This window comes from Meriones unguiculatus, chromosome 4 (genome assembly GCF_030254825.1).
Source record: "Meriones unguiculatus strain TT.TT164.6M chromosome 4, Bangor_MerUng_6.1, whole genome shotgun sequence".
Classification (NCBI taxonomy): Eukaryota; Metazoa; Chordata; class Mammalia; order Rodentia; family Muridae; genus Meriones; species Meriones unguiculatus.
Genome location: NC_083352.1, coordinates 121,305,549 through 121,318,116, shown reverse-complemented (window position 1 = coordinate 121,318,116; position 12,568 = coordinate 121,305,549). Strand labels below are relative to the sequence as shown.

The window sequence follows — 12,568 nt, the reverse complement described above, 5'->3', positions numbered from 1 at the left end:
TTGAAAAGAGTAATGAGGTGGCAACACATGTCACCTCCGGAGTGGCGCTTTCATGTATTTCTGTATTAAAGTATGATTCAGCCAACATCAGGAATTGCTGGAATAAACTATTTACAGCCCAGGTTCCCCTTTTTATGTTTCTCCTCCCTGATGGAGCACACTCCTAGCAAAATGCTGCTGTGAATTGTGAGGCTGTAACCAAAGTAGTTACCGCCAGGCCAGTGTCCTCCTGGTATTGTCTGGTGGCCCGCCGCATCCCTCCCCCAGTAAAGAGCTGCAATGCAATCTGGAAGGCCTGCGATTTATGGGCATTGACAGCTCTGCTGGAGGCTAGCAGACACTTGCACCCGAGAATTTACATGGTTGGATGGCTATTTTAAAGTGCAGGAGGGTGCAGAGAGACAGGAGCAGTGTGTGGGAAAGAGGAGGGAAACCTGAGCAGCTAGGAAAACCCATTGGGTCTCATCATAAAGAATGTATGCCCCGTGGTTTGGGTGACTTTTTCTTCCATGATTGGTAGGGTTGGCCTAGACACCTGCCATATCTGCTGTGTCCCTCACCCTCCTGTGTCTCACATGAGCTGGCTCTGTCTCCCCAAACTTGGAGGTTACTGCAGTGATCAGATGAACTCTCTGGAAGCGGCAGAGGCAGCACTCAAGAGACTAAGAACGAGTCAGAGACCTCATCTGCTTCTGGTTGGGTATTGACCAAGTTAGCGATAAATGAGTTAACCTCACTGCCAGCCTTTTTTCTTTGCCCAGAGGAACTCAGCTGAAAGAGACCCTGGGAGAGGAAATGAAGGGTCCTGGAGCAGTCACTGTCCACTGCCCTGCCAGGGTCTGTTTGTGCTGTGTTATTCACATTCTCATTTAAGCCTCAGGCAGTGGAGAGGATGGTGGTATCCTTATTTATTCTTATAAGAAAATCAGGGAGCTTTTGTGTGTCTGTGTACACATACGTGTGTGCGTACATGTGGAGGTCAGAGAACTTCAGATGTTGTACCTCAGCAACTGTCTACCTTGTTTTTTGAAAGAGTCTCTCTTTGGCCTGGGGCTCACACTGGCTAAGCCATTGTGGCCAGCAGGCCCTAGTCCTATCTCTGTCACTCCAATACAAGCACCACCCTATCTTACATGGGTTCTGGAGATCTGAGTCAGGTCCTCGTGCTTACAGGAAAAGTGCTTTACCAACTGAACCATCTCCTGCCTCTACCCCATCCTACCCAGACCTTTGGTCTAAAAGCGAGGGGTTGAGATTAGTGAACTAAGATGTTTGTGCCTTCATCTTTTGAGGTCTTCCGGGCCCTAGTTGTCAAAGCTGTCTCATAAGCCAGCGACTCTTCACACCGCTGTGGCCAAACTACTGGCTTCTTCTGAGAGACCTCACACAGTGCTTTGAACATGCATGGAGAGAAGGAGAAGGAAAACAGCCCTGGGCCAGCTCTTGTTGATGTGCAGGGATCTGAGAAGAGGAAGAAGTGACAGAGTCAATGAGCAGCTGTTTTCCTGCTGAAAAATGTGCCCGGTGGCGTGCTGGTGACAGTACATTGCCTTTAGAGTGCCCGCATTAGGAATTTGATAACATTATATTAGTGGGGGCAATGGCTTGGTAAGACAGCTCCTAGAAGGCATGTTTGGCTGTAATGGCTGCTGAGGATGAGCTATGCATCCTTCACAGCAGTACCCAGAAGTGGAAGGGAGGCCCAAGGAGAAAGCACCGCTCTGCGCCCTCTGCCACCTGCCAGCTGCTGTGCCTGGCAAACTGGCCCTAAGCTCTGAGTGGCGGGAGGAGGACTAGATAGGGCCCATTACACCAGGTTTCCTTGCCCTGCCTTGACCTGTGTGTAAGTCCTGTGCTTTAATTGCTGTCCGTGCCCATCTGATGCAAGTCACCAAGTTCATGTGCTACACCTGAACACAGTAGCCTCCCAGGCTTCTACCGTGGCCCCTCCTCCACTTCAGTGCTTAGCTCTCATTGACTGGCCTGGCCACCAGTTAGTCGTCCTTGCTTGGATGTCTCTTTCTCAAGGAAGAATGGGCACCCCTGCACTCAGGCAGATCCTTCTACTTAATGGATCTTGGTTCTAGGACTTGGTCCCCTAACCCTCGACAGTCAAGAATCAATGTGCTTGTCACCTCTGGGTCCCACTGCCGAGCATGATCCATGATGCATACTAAGTGCACAATAAGTGTTTGGTGGCTGCTTAAGGTAACAGGAGGACTTCACTGAGGTCAAGCATAGGCTTGAGCCCCTCTCATACAGCAACTGCAGTTCACCTTGGTGCTTGCCAGTGATACCTGCCAGGAATAAGGTCATCTGTCATCCAGCTGCTTCTAAAGCAGAAATAAGAGCTTTGCTGGGCATGTTGGACTTTGTCACACTGGCTTGAAGATGATTATAGCTGTACCCTCAAGGGCCCTGTATGCAGAGAACTTTATCATTGTAAGGCCCGCCCAAATCAAGCTTCTTGCATGATCAGACTCCTAATTAAGCATCATGGCAGGGAGTTAGTTCCCCAGTCTGGAAACTGCCCAGAACTCTCTCTTTCCTCTCTTAGTAAGTTTTGGGTTTGTCACACATCCTGCTTGGCTTAAGTTGCTTTGTCGCCCGAGGACTGTCCCAAGTAGCTGCAGTGGCAGTTTATCCTAGTGCGGTACAAGTGGCTCACTGCTAATCATGTGTGAACTTGGGCGCATTCCTAAATTCTCTCTCTGAGCCTCAGCTGCCCCATATATAAAATAGTGAGGCTAGACTCTCCCGCTCTGGCTCTCTATAAGGGCCCAGTGAAATGACACACGTAGTGAACTGCCATCCTGAGAGGCTCTATCTCTGTGAGCTAGTTCCACCAATGTGGATTGAGAGCGTGAGAGCGAACTGTCAGTACTGAGCATGTTGAAGACTCTTTTGGGTGTGTGTCATTACACGTCAAGTAGTGTGATGTAACACTTTCTTATACAGCATTTACATTGCAATAGGCATCGTGGTGATCTAGAGATGATTGATTGAGTGAGGGATTGATTGGAGACTAGGCTGCCTTGGATCTGCTGTGTAGCTCTGGCTGGCCTTGAACACATAAAAGTGTGTCTGTCTCTTCTTCCTCGGTGCCGTGTACCGTCATGAGTGGCTTAATAATTTAAAGACTCTGGGAGGCTGTTGCTGGATTATATGCAAATTTTGTGCCATTTTATTTAAGGGACTTAGGCAGCTGCAGATGTTGGTGTCTGTAGCAGACCCTGGGCCGAATCCCCTCACAGATTCTGAGAGATGGGTTTATGTGCCTCTTACAGATCCCAAAATTAAATAGCTTTGAAAAGTATTAATTCTGTCTCATAACAAAATTGCCAGCAGTTTTGTGTGCTCTTACCTTTGCCACACAACCCAGCCCTTTCTAGACATCATGGGCAGAGCTTGACCGTGGGAGGGCTGAATGGAATGCATGCGTGCATACATCCTTGTGTGTGTCTGTGGGTGCATGTGGAGGCCGGAGGTCAGTGTCTCCTTGCTCTCCACCGCAGATTTTAAGACAGGGTCTTTCAGTGAACCAAGAGCTTCCCTATTCAGCAAGACCGGCTGGCTCCAGGGATCCTCCTGTCTGTCTCCCCATCCCTGGGATTGGAAGCGAGCACCACATGCTTGGTGTTTTACATGTGTTGGGGACTGGCACTCAGATCCTTGTGCATGGCAAGCATTTACCAAGTGAACCGCCTCCCCGGCCCCTAGGAAAGCTCAGGCTTGATGGAGAGGCCATGCTGAATATCAAGGTGTTATAAACGGCTACGACCTGTCAGCCAATAGGAGGGGGTGAGAAAGGAGCACTTCTGGACGCAGTGACTCCTGAGAGGAGGGGAAACAAAACTGCCCTTATAACCTCAAATTGCTGGTAATTGAGTTCCCCTTTCAGGAGTCTGGGTGGAGAAGGAAAAGAATTATTGTAATTGAAATCCATTCAGGTTTGCATAATAAAACCTTCAGAAATAGATCTGGGGAGGCACAGTGTGGGGGATGGGTCAGAAAGAATCACTTGCCCTTGGCTGCAGTAATATGACTGGCTGCCTCCTTGGATTTATAAAGAATTGCAGTGTGTATTGTCTCCTTGGTATTAACTACTTCAGCCTAGGCAGGGAGGAGAAAAGAGCTGGGATTCAGAAATGGCACCTGACCTTTACTTCCCGTCTCTCTTTTAAATTCTTATTAAAATAGGTCCAATTTTCCTTGTATTGCCTCATTAGGTAGGTGAGTTATTGAGTTTGTAGCCGTTCTAGTTAATTGCGCTGTTTTAACATGGTTCCCCTGGAGGCTGTTAAGAGCTTTGAGGGGGTGAGCTCCCAAGCAGTGTAGGTGTGTGGCACGCTTCCTGGGCATGTGTGTACATTTCTGCCTCATCCACAGTGACAGTGGTTGGTAATAGGTCAGCACTTTGAAGAAGACTTTTCCATCGAAGGGTTTTCAGTGATTCTAGTCAACTCCACGTGTCAGGAAACACGTTAATGCCCCAGGCCTCCTGGACTTCTAATACAACAAAAGAGCAAGCCACGCTCCCATGACACTCCTCAGATCCTGCCAGGGTCAGAACAGAAAGAGCATGGCTTCTCTGTAGTCAGACAAGAGGGGACTTTGGCCAGCCCAGAGGAAAAGGAAGCATTGTTAAAGGCTCCTTGTAAAGCATAATGACATGCCATCCTTTGGTGCAAACTTTGGATAGAATTAAAGCTGTGGTTAAAACAAGGCAGAGACCCAGGCTAGGCGGTTCCTGTGTGCACAGGAAGGATGGTGGAGTGCCAGTCTTGCGGGGTCAGTCTTGTTCCCAGCCTCCCTCTCCACATTCCTATCTTCTGCCTTCCTGCTCACTTTAATCAGGTGTCAGTCACTCACAACGCTGGCCTGGGTGTTCCCTTCAAGGCTTTGACCTTGGCTCTCAGATCTTCAGCTTCTTCTGTCTCCCAGTCCCTGGTTGGCACATGCCCACATACTCAGCAGGCCTGTTCCTTTCCTACCTCAACTCTTTCTGTTCCTGCCGCCAACGAGTGGCCCTACACTCCACCTGCCAACCACTGCAGAAACCAACATCCCACGCTTACCTCCACAATCCCCTATGTGCAATTTGATCCTAAACTGAATTCTACCTCATCAGAGCCTTCACTGAGCCCTCTCTATCACATCTTTTGCCCAGGTCACCTCCCTGAACTGCTCTGCAGCCCTACTGTCTCTCTCCTTGAGTCCGCTTCAGAGTGTCAAAGGTAGTAAATGAGGCAGATGCTCCCAGATTTTAGCAAACTTGGAGTTTTAGGAAAGGAGGAAATAGACGTGGAAGTAAAGATAGTTGTGTAGGTATTAACCACAGAATTCCATTAGCAATTAGAAAGACCCACCAGACAAGAGGGCTTCATTATTAAAGACAGTACTCCTCTGACTGATTTGGAGCCTTCCAACAGCCCCTCCAGGTCAGGGTTATTTCCCATCCGAACAAGGCAGAGGTGTTGAGCTTGATGGAATCGTGACCCGGTCATACAGGGAGTGGGTAACTGAGGGAGGACTCAGACTCCCTCCTTCTGACCACAAATCTTATCTCCCAGAGTCACTACTTCTAGTCTTTGCCCCCAAGAGCCTGACCTGCCTTCCCATTTGTTTTGCTGGGGTAGTTACAAGAGTTCTTAGTCAGAAAACTTCATTTGTTAGAGCCTCGGTGCTTTGACAGGTCTTCATGGTGGTAGGAACCTTACTTAGCTCTTTCCGTTTTTGGATGGGAAGTGTTCCTGGCTTTCTGCTTCCCCACTGCCACGAGGCGTAGCTTTCAGCACGACTGTAGAACTTATGGAGCCCGCCAGCGTGACCTCTTCTCTGCCTAAATTGTTTGTCACAGCCATGAAGCCCTTAATGTTATCCATTCAAATCACACAGATTACAAAGAATAAATGGCAGTGAAAGTGCCGTTAGGCATTTCCAGTGCCGTTAGGCATTTCCAGTGCCCGCCATACTGCTTGGTGCATGATAGGTGTTCAATGCATAATGGGCAGGTATAATGAACTTGTGTAGCACCGCGTGGCATGTCCTGGCTGCCCTCAAGGTTGCCTGGTATTTCAAAGCATGACTGACTGTATTTCTCACCATGTCATCTAACTGGTGTTTCTACCCTGAGAAGCTGCTCAGTGCTGTTCCGCACAGGTTTGTTCCTTAGTCTCTAAGAGCGAGTGCACCACTCACCTCTCTGAGTTACAGAAGGACTGAGCTGGCTTTCACAGTGGGTCTTATTAATGAGTGTCATTTCATGGTGGGTCATTACATAACAGCAACCCCAGGATCACTCTTTGATAAGTCTTCTGTTAGAGCACAGCTGCTTAAATGTTTTCATTTGGGAAATTTTTATATAACCCTGAATATATAATACATATATATTACATAAATATAGTACATAAAAAATAGGTATAGAAAGTCAACATTTGGGGCTGGAGAGATGGCACGGGGGTTAAGAACACTTCCCACTTTGGAGAAGGCCAGAGTTTGGTTCACTGCACCCACATCAGGTGGCTCACAGCTGCCTGAAAGTCAGGCTTCAAAGCACCTGACACTTCCACTGGTACACACACACACACACACACACACACACACCCTCACACCCTCCACAGGTGCTGCATGCCTATGCACACACACATAGATAAATAGATCAATAAATAAATGTCAGTATTCACTGATAATAAATCATAAATAAACTTACTTTAAAATACTGTTGATATATATATATATTTTACCATTTATTAAAGATGAAAACAAATGTGTCTACTAACAAAGATGGATGTGAATCTTGTCTGAACATTTGATGTTGAGCTTCTGCAGTGGTTTTCAGAGTTTAGGCTGAACATGCCACTTCCTATAAATACACAGCACACTGTGGCAGAGAGTGTTTAAGATGATTTCAGAAAATTCTCTCCTAACCCCAAAATGCACTTAATGACTTTTTGTGAAACTCAAGTCAGCAATTCAAACAGCAAGTTTTAATATCAAACATTCTAACACCAAAGATACACTAAATCAATACTTAGATGTTGAGGAATAACAGTAGGAAAATATTAGCAGTCTTTGTTTTCAATAATTAAACCATTATGTTTCCATAAGAGCAGAAAACTTAGTGTGTAAAAACACTGGCTCATAGCATGCAGTAGTCTCAAATCTGGACCAAGGCATTCCAGGCAGTGTTCTCCGTGCAAAGCCCTGGTGTGCTCAGAACCAGGGCTGCTATGACGTCACATACACAATGCCTCCTGGGCAAGTCATGCAAGAATCACCTTAGACTCATTCCTTGTTTGAGTTTGAGTTTGACTTGTTGCTCATTCAGAAACACAGTTAGCAACTGTGCTCTGAGTTTCATTAGGGGTGCTGCTGTGAGGATGGCTTCTCAGTCACGTTCTTCTACTGTCTCCGTAGTTAAAGTATGCGATTGACAAAGACTTTGCTCTGTTTCTTGAACCTGCCGGTTTTGGAACTGGGCTGTTTGTCCGTCCTGTATGGAACCTCAGACAAAAACCTTCCCAGAGAGGATTTATCAGGAAGCCCCGGGTCCCCACTTTTCCAGAGAACCCGTACCAGAGCTTTCAAACTCAATTGCTCTTCTCCCCAAACTTAAAAGTCATAAGTCACTTGTTTATAACAGAGCAGTGAGAAAGGAGGTGTGACGATGCATACTGACAGGCCCTTTATTCTTACCAAGGGCAAAACGCCTTGCCATTGTTTCCTGTTGTGTTTGAGAGCCTTGTACGCGCACACTTTCTGGATAGTTCCCTTCTGTCCCTCCAGCCGCTTGTCTCACCCCGCACCATGGAGGGCAGAATGAAGGGGTGCTGACACAAGCCTCGTACTTGGGTTGGGACTCCTCATCAGGCTCGAGTGTTGTGATCTGGCTTGCTCAGTGGCTCCAGGCCTTTAGGATTTACACACAGGTCTCTCCCAAGTAGAGCACAGCTCTCTTTGGTTTGCCCCTAGGAAGACAGAGAAGCCTCACTGTCCTGGAGGCTGTGCTTGCCTTTGAGGGAGGGGAGGAGACAAGCTAGCCTCTCATAGACACGTGCCTTTCTTGGTGCCTGTGCTTTAGCAATTAGCCATGTGAATTACCAAGCACCTTTTAAGTGTCAGATGCAGAATCTGAGCTGAGGTCAGCTTCACACCAGCACCAGGGTAGCTGCAGGGGTCCTCTGTTGGTTGTCCAGAGGCAGCACAGGGTTGAGGAGGAAGATTGCTTCTGCAGGCAGGCTGGCCATCGATCAGACCCCAGCTCTATTCACAGGCTGCCTAATGGCCTTGGGCAAATTATTTCTTTTGTTTGAACTTGAAACCCCACCTCAGTCAAGCAGGACTGGTAAAGTCCTCCCCTGAGGTTGTACAAAGTAATGATTAAGAATGCCCTGTATTCAGTCCCCAGCAATGGGATACAGTTACCAATGTTGGCTTCTGTCAGAGATAGTCATCCCTACCTCTTCCAGGTTCTGCGCTTATATATGGGGTACAAACTCTTGCTTCTGTGGGCATAGAGCCCAGTTATGAACCAATCTGTGGAAAGGTTGGGTCATAACAGGAATTGCCAGAGACAGGGTAGTCACTGTTACCCTTAATGACCTGTAACCCTGGGCCTCGGGAGTGAAGATCATCACCGCCTGGATGACAGGCCAGACCTGCTCCGTCCCAGTTTCAGGTCCCCTTCTAGACTGCCTCTACTAGTGTGGGGCCCTGGCTTGAACTCCACAGAAAGATGCTCCAAGGCAGCCGAGGCTTCACACGCTCTTTCACTAGGCAAACCATTAGTTACCCTTGGTGCCAGGCTGGTGTTCTAGATGGAAGAAACCCACAGGGCAGGTAGCAAGACAGAAGCCTGCGTTTATGTTACAAGGTAAAAATGGGAGATGAATGTGCTCACAGCCCACTGAGGAAACAGACATTTGTCATGCCCAGTGAGAGGTGGAAGGATGGACCCCACACCCTGATGAAAGTAGGTGGAGAGAGCTGGTGCAGACAGCCTCACCTTGGATGTGTGGCCTAGGAGTCACACTTTGGTAGGAGCTGAGCAGTAATCTCGGGGGGAAAGCAACATATAGAAAGACAGAAGGGACAGACTTAAGGATTCAGACAGGCAGCCTTAAGCCTGGCCACCATCAGCGCCTTATAGAGCCCTGTGCTCCTTTCTGTCTACCCACTCCTCCCCTGCACCCCCTCGAGTATGCTTTGAGGCTGTTCTGATCCCATTCTCTGGTGAGTAGCAATAGAGGGGAAATTAGGACATTTTACAGGAGCCAGAGCTGTGTGAGGCCTGAGTTCATCAGGGACGGAATACAAAACCTTCCTGGTGCAAGTAAGTGTCCATTAGAGTTAGCTCTTGTTGCTGTTATGGTAGTAATTTTATTATTTCGTACCAAAAAGGACCTCCCAAATTTTCACAGGTCACAGGAAAGCATTAGTTTCCATTATCTTTTAAGCTAATTTATTGCAAATTCAGTGTTGAATCCAGAGGGGAGGGTGGAGAACAGTTCTTTTTTTCCTGAGTTCCCTTTGCAGCTTTGCTCTTTTGTGGCAGGAGGAGAATTCTCATCTGGAAATAGAATTTCTTCTGATGCATTTCTGGTGTTGTCAAAAGGAATATGATAGTGTTTGTTTATGATTTGGCTTAAATTTTATAGAAATGGTTTAGTTTGTAATTATATCCTTTATAGAAATCAAACAAATACTGTTCAGCATCAACTGAACAATAGCCAGACCGTTTTAGGTTACTTCTTTAGTGTTTTAGGTAGTCCCAAAATAAAGAAACAGCGGGAAGTAGGCAGTTATAAACTGTGAACTATGGTTTATTAAAACCGACACAGACTCTGTGCTGGGGTGCTGTTCCGACATCACCATCTGATGGCTGTTCTTATTCTTGGTACTGCAATATACATCCCATTCGGCCTAATCCTCACCACATCCTATTACCCACACCTCACAGGTGAGAACACAGGTGTGGGAACCCATCAGTGTGGAAGGTCACGAAGTTGCTCATGTCTATTAGAAACTCAACTTAGCGTTTTCCTGTGGTTGCAAAATTGTCTTGGCAGTTCTTGTTTGGCCTTGGTTTTTTGTCTTGTTTTGTTTTGGGACAATATATTTTGATCATATTCCTTCCCCAGCTCCTCCTAGCACCTCCCTATCTCCCTACCCACCCAGCTTCCATGTTTTCTCTGGTCTCTGTTTCTCTGTGTGTCTTTCTAAAAAAACAAAGAAAACATTGAAACAGACAAAAGGAAGAAAAGAAAATCAATAAGTCAAAACATAACAAAAACACCCCCCCCCCACAAAACCCATGGAGTCTGCTTTTTGTTGGCCAGCTATTCCTAGACATGGGCCCTGCCCTAGAGAGTGGTTGGTATACCCAGTGACACTCCATCAGACAAATTTCTCCTTTCCCACCAGGTATCAGTTGCAAATAGCTTCTTGGTTAGGGCTGGGGATTTTTATTCAACAGAACTGATGCACAAATGAACTCACAGACTGTGACGGCATTGTTTTTAATCATAAGCAAAGGCCCCTCACCTATAGAGAGCTTGATTTACACTGCTTGCTGTCATTTCCTGCTCTGCCTCTTTCTCTGCACCCCTGCATCAAGAGCCTCCATATCTCAGTGCTAACCCTTTTGGCCTGTCTCACTTTGTCTGCCTTGGCGTCAGACCCAAGATGTATCTACCTACAATCTTCCCTACCTGGGGCTTTCCAGAGCAGGTGCTCAAAGCTGCTCACCTTCAGACTCTGCTCCTAGGAATGCTCTGTAACCTCGCTCTGTTCTTCTGTTGACCTCTCTTGAAAAATTGAACTCACCTTATAGCTTTCAACCCCAGTTGGTTGGTGTCACTTGAAGAACTTTGACAAAATGCTTGAATCTGGCTCTCATCTCCAAAAGTCCTGAGGCTTGAGCCTTGGAACATCAGTATTTCTTAAAAGGTTCTAATTAATTATGTCTGCATCTGTGTGGGTAATATGTTTGTGTGCATGGGTGGATCCCTGTGTCTGCACATGCACAGAGGCCAGAAGAGGGTGTTGGGTGTCACTCTAACACTCTGCACCTGTTCCTCTGAAGTGGGCTCTCTCCCTGAGCTGGGGCTTGTTACATAGGCTTTAGAATCTGAACTCCGATTCTGACGGTTGGGAAGCAAGCATCCTAACCACCGAGCCATTGCTCCAGCCCCAAGCATTAGTATTTTTTAAAAACTCAGTGTTGGGGACACTGGCCAGAACACTCAGCCATGCTGAGCATCCTTGTCACATTCCCTCTCTGCCCAGAGAAGGTGCCTGATATATCAGGTACTTCTTCAAAAGAAATTTCTATTGCCATTTCTGAATGTGGTAAAAAAAAAAAAAAAATTGGGGAAAGGATAGTGAAAAGGCTAAAATAATTTCCAAGCCTGCATCCAGAGTTCAGAATTAGTCACAGCTAATGGATGGAATCCACTCAGATTTACTTATTGGGATGGGGATTGTGTGTGATTTTGTAGAGATGTAATCTTCTGTACACTGTTTTGTAACTACTGCTTTTACCAGTGTCTTGGTTTATTGGCAAGAGTGTTACTGTCTTTAGAAGGCAGGAAAAGAATTGAGGTTGAGTAGCAGCTTTGGAGGTGAATCGGTTTGGAGGGGAGCTTGGGTGGCAAGGTGGCTCTTCCACATATGGTAAAAGTACTGGGACTGCAAGGGGCTCAGGGAGTGGGGCTGCAGACCTGCAGCCAGAGTGTTCACAGTCATTCACTGAAAGCATGAGACGGAAGGTGTTGGCTTCTTTTAATGTGTGAATATTTGAATGTGTTGGACATATTGGTACCTAACGAAATATATGATATGGAAGGGAGGCACAGAAAATAAACTTGTATACATTTCACTGCTCATAAAGAATGCAGTTGCAGGTGTGAGGTGTTTGTTAGTGTCCTTCCTCCTGGACTCTTGTAAAATCAGATGTAATTTTTATGTGCAGCAGCCTGCAGGTTACTGGGGAAATGCTCAGTGTGTTTAATCATGTTGCAGCCTTGTTTGTTTTTTTTTTATAGTAGGAAAATGTCTTTGGCTGGCTTCTAGTGCCAGATTGATTTTGCTTGTGGGTGTCCAGATGCTGATGAGCTGTAATTAGCATAAGAAGGAGGCTGGAAAGATGTTGAATATTCTTTCTTGGAAGCCAAACAATGGATCCCCAAACAGAGGTTATTCTCCAGTATTGGACCCACCTGAGGCAACATTTTGCTTAGTTGTGGCTCTGTGCAGGTGAGCCCCGGGATGGTTTTGGAGAGCCCTAGACCTGGTACAGGGTGGTTTTCTACAGTTGACTGCTCCTTTGTGAAGAGTCACTAGGTTCAGGAGCCTGGGGTAGGTTTCTGCACTGAGTTCCTGTCAACTTAAAGGTTGAGACAGCACTACTTCACAGCATATGAGACTGCATAAGATAATGTGCAAGACAGTGATGGCTGCAGCATGCAGCTGGTGGGGATTGCTAGCTGTGTTTCCGCCATTTCTTCTACATTTTCTACGCTTCTTTGTAACACTTTCTCTTTGTCCCTGATTCCAAAGTAGAAAG

General features: G+C 46.7%; 1 protein-coding gene across 1 annotated transcript in view; it reads left to right on the top strand.

Annotated features, from left to right (window-relative positions):
* Ctnnbl1 (catenin beta like 1) overlaps nt 1-12,568 on the top strand; it is a 155,535-nt gene that overhangs the window by 101,729 nt on the left and 41,238 nt on the right. The gene's annotated exons all lie outside the window — the stretch shown is intronic.